The 4,653-nt window shown below is 40.7% G+C and overlaps 1 non-coding gene across 1 annotated transcript; it reads left to right on the top strand.

The window, feature by feature from the left end:
* Positions 1–3,587: 3,587 nt before the first annotated feature.
* On the top strand, positions 3,588–3,703 carry LOC133260836 (U5 spliceosomal RNA). Its single transcript, XR_009740979.1, has one exon. It is a non-coding gene; the product is annotated as a U5 spliceosomal RNA (small nuclear RNA).
* The last annotated feature ends 950 nt before the right edge of the window (positions 3,704–4,653 follow it).

Raw genomic sequence — 4,653 nt, 5'->3', positions numbered from 1 at the left:
AAATGAAGTGTTACTCTAGATAGAAGCATAATTTAGGCTTGCAGTTTTCCAGAATAAAAAAAAATAAAGGTCATACAGTGAGTATCTGTGATATGTTCCAATAGGGCTTCCCTGATATCTCAGTTGGTAAAGAATCCACCTGCAATGCAGAGGATCCCGGATTGACTCCTGGGTTGGGAAGATCCTCTGGAGAAGGGATGGCTACCCACTCCAGTATTCCTGGGCTTCCCTTGTGGCTCAACTGGTAAAGAATCCACCTGCAATGTGGGAGACCTGGATTGGATCCCTGGGTTGGGAAGATTCCCCTGGAGAAGGGAAAGGCTACCCACTCCAGTATTCTGGCCTGGAGAATTCCACGAACTGTACAGTCCATGGGGATGCAAAGAATTGGACACAACTGAGTGACTTTCACATTCTTTCTTCTAAACATTTTAGAAGACCACTGTCTTAATTTTGTTGAAATTACTGCAAAAATCTATTCCTTTACTGTTGTATACTTTTCATTCTCTTTATTTTTCATGGCTGTAGATTGTACAGAAAAAAAAAAAAATTATCTTATTTTGAAGTGGTTTGGCACTGCGTTTGGGGGAAACTGAGCTGAGAAATTGCTCCACCACAGCTAGTTTCACCAAAAAAAACTCTTCAGCAACTGAAGGGATAATTAAGTAATTGCTCCTCAAGCAAAAAGAAATATGAGAAATAGAGTGTGGTAACTGAAATTGAATATCCTACATCCCTGTATGTAAGGAGCTCATTTTGCTAGAAATTATGTCAGTTCATCAGGCAAGGCAAATAAGATAAGCTAATCCTTAACCTTTGAGATACTTAACTGCATTTTTAAAAAATAATTTTTCTTCCTTTTGAAGTAATTTAGACTTTACACCTTGAACTTTAATTCATTAGAGAATAAGATGCTAATTATGAGCTATTTGTGTTATCTCAGAAATGAATGACTTTCTTTCAATTAGTATTCTAATTTAGTAAGAAAGTTATTCAGTTGAGGACTTGATTTTGAATGCAAACACAGAACTTTCAAGAACTATGAGACTATATCACAGAACTTTCACAAATCAGCACGGGTCTAAGGCTTTGCCTTGCATGTAAGCTAATAATTAATGGATCTTGCCAAAGATTCATGCATGTTGGTAGAAGGCAAGGGGATTGTAGGTTAGAGACAAAAGACCTTATTGCTCACTTCATACAATCATGATGAACTTCATTTTCATGATGTTTTCTCTTATCCTCGAAGTCCCTGGGGGTGATGTGGAGTGACTCATTAGATGTACATACAGTGGGATGTGTCACAGATAAGGATCCCTAAGTCCTAATAATGGGCGTGAGCAAAATGCCTCGGAGGGTGGCATTATTTTTATTTTATTTTATATTTTACATTATTTTAATTTACAAACCTGTCTTCTGATTTGCATGAACACTATCTTTACCTTCTAAAATGTCCCACTATATAAGCAACTTTGAAAAGATAGTCCAGAACAAAAGTTGTCAGTGCCTTTGCTGGTAAGAGATGCACAAACACCGGAGATCTATAGAGAATTGTCTCTCAAAAGAAATGTGGCATTTGAGCAGGAAAGATGATACATTTTTATTTAATATTTAAGGATAATTTCAATTCTAGCTACTCCCAGGAATAAGTGTTGAGAACTTTAAGTCTTTTGAGATATTACCTCATTTACAAGTACAAAATTTAGAGTGACCCATTTCCTAGGATGCTGCTTAAAAACATGAGGCCAGAGAGAAAGGGCCATTTATTACTCCCAGGAAAGCAGAAGACAGTATCAGTATTTTTGAGCTGATTCCCTAAGCTCTAATGTCTATAAGGTTATATAAAAAGACCAAATGACACACACAGTAACATTATAAGAGAGGGACCCTGAGCTTAGGGACTCTGTATTTTATAATGGGCTCTAAGTATGCCCATCTATTGCCGCAGAAGGCAATTTTATCTGTCTTTTGACTGTCTAGTATACGAATACTTGAAAAGCTTCCAGAACAAAGGATCATTACTTCCTCACTTGAAAGACATGTAGAAAAATGAAAGACCCACGAAAAATTGTTTCCCAATAGTGAGTTGCTATGAATCATGAAAAAAAGGAAGAATCTAAACCTTAAAGATTCTTGGCATAATTGAGAAAAGATTCCTAGAGCAGAAGGTGCTATATTTCCACAGAAATACAAATACTCAGTGACTTGGAGACTTAAATAGTTTTTACCAATTTATCAGAAGGCAGGGAGATGGTAGATGTGTTGAAAAACATTGTTTATTTTAGATAGGTTTTTTTTTTTTTTTTTGGTTTTGATTGTTTTGCTTGTAATTTTGGAGGTCTGGAGGTACATCTCTAAACCTTCTGTTGAACATTTATGAAATGAGAATGTACTTATCTGCTATAAGCCAATAAATTTGTGCTGTGCTGTGCTAAGTCACTTCAGTCATGTCCTACTCTTTGCGACTCTATGGAATATAGCCCGCCAGGCTCCTCTATCCATGGGATTCTCTAGGCAAGAATACTGGAGTGGGTAGCTATGCCCTCCTCCAGGGGATCACAAAGAGTTGGACATGACTGGGCAACTTTCACTTTCACTTGGGGAATGTAGGGTCTCTTATCTTCATTTTGGGCCACACAACACAATTCTAGCTCTTTTCATATAAAGCACTCCAGTTTTGCACATTTTCAAATATTGGCTACATTTATATATCTTTTTTGACTTTGGGTGGGACTTCCCTGGTAGCTCAGACAGTAAAGTGTCTGCCTACAATGTGGGAGAACCAGGTTCAATCCCTGGGTTGGGAAGATCTGCTAGAGAAGGAAATGGCAACCCATTCCAGTATTCTTGCCTGGGAAATCCCATGGACAGAGAAGCCTGCCAGGCTACAGTCCATGAGTCACAAAGAGTCAGACACAACTGAGCAACTTTATTTTGACTTTGGGATTGCATTGCTGCTGCTGCTGCTGCTGCTGCTAAGTCGCTTCAGTCGTGTCTGACTCTGTGCGACCCCATAGACGGCAGCCCACCAGGCTCCGCCATCCCTGGGATTCTCCAGGCAAGAACACTGGAGTGGGTTGCCATTTCCTTCTCCAATGCAGGAAAGTGAAAAGTGAAAGTGAAGTCTCTCAGTCCTGTCCGACTCTAGCGACCCCATGGACTGCAGCCTACCAGGCTCCTCCGTCCATGGGATTTTCCAGGCAAAAGTACTGGAGTGGGGTGCCATTGCCTTCTCTGTGGGATCAGATCAGATCAGATCAGTCGCTCAGTCGTGTCCGACTCTTTGTGACCCCATGAACTGCAGCACGCCAGGCCTCCCTGTCCATCACCAACTCCGGGAGTTCAATGAGACTCACGTTCATTGAGTCAGTGATGCCATCCAGCCATCTCATCCTCTGTTGTCCCCTTCTCCTCCTGCCCCCAATCCCTCCCAGCATCAGAGTCTTTTCCAATGAGTCAACTCTTCACATGAGGTGGCCAAAGTACTGGAGTTTCAGCTTTATAGCATTATGTGTTATCTATTAGATATGAATGTGGAAGGGCATGGCAACCCACTCCAGTATTCTTGCCTGGAGAATCTCATGGACATACTCTGGTTTCTCTTCAGATCATATAAATCTTTCGCCTTTTACTCAAGATTTCCGTGGAGAGGAACAATTCTGAGTTTTTTGTATACCTGTGGCGAATTCATTTTGATATATGGCAAAATCAATACGATATTGTAAAGTTAAAAAATAAAATTAAATTAAATTAAAAAAAAAAAAGAATCTCATGGACAGAGGTGCCTTCTGGGCTACTGTCTATGGGTTCACAAAGAGCCAGACACGACTGAGCAACTTGCCATGCGCATTAGATACGGCAACTTCTCGTTTTTGTTCAATTGCATCCGATTCTTTGCAACCCCATGGACTGCAGCACACCAGGCTTCCCCGTCCTTTACCATCTCCTGGAGCTTGCTCAAACTCATGGCAATTTGACTCTCTCGGGATTAAAAATGAATTCATCTCCTTGTTGTTTTCTTCCCATCTCCATTTTGCTCTGAAACTACCAAACTATTGAGCTACAGCTACCAGAGGACCCTGATAATTTTTGACTGAAAGGAAAACTGATAGTTGTAAGTTTAGTTTATTCAGGGTTTTACAGAGGGTTATAGCCCAGGAGACTCTCTCAGTAGCTCTGAGAAACTGCTCAGGAGAAGTGTGATTTTCAGTCCAGTTTTATACTTTGTCAGAACAAAGAACATACACCAAACACAACAGAGGTTTATTCCTTCGAGGTTTTAATAGAGGTTGGAGAAGGAAATGGCAATCCACTCCAGTACTCTTGCCTGGAAAATCCCATGGACGGAGGAGCCTGGTAGGCTACAGTCCATGGGGTCGCAAAGAGTTGGACCTGACTGAGCGACTTCACTTTCACTTTCACTTCAGCATGTACAGTCAGCAAGACCTTGGTGTCTGGGAAGGGAAACTTACTTTTGAAGGAATGTTAGCACTGGTGTTACAGGAAAGGAGGCATTTATCCCCATCTTCAGGTGGACATTCTAAACAATCTGAATAAGGCACTATTCTCTTTAATGGTTAAAGCAGGCATACAATGTAAGCTTGACAGGGCACAAGACAGGCTGTTGTAATGCACATAAAGTTCAGGCCAAAT

Source organism: Bos javanicus, chromosome 14 (genome assembly GCF_032452875.1).
Source record: "Bos javanicus breed banteng chromosome 14, ARS-OSU_banteng_1.0, whole genome shotgun sequence".
NCBI lineage: Eukaryota > Metazoa > Chordata > Mammalia > Artiodactyla > Bovidae > Bos > Bos javanicus.
The sequence above is the reverse complement of the archived record's forward strand: the minus strand, read 5'-3'. Positions and strand labels throughout refer to the sequence as shown.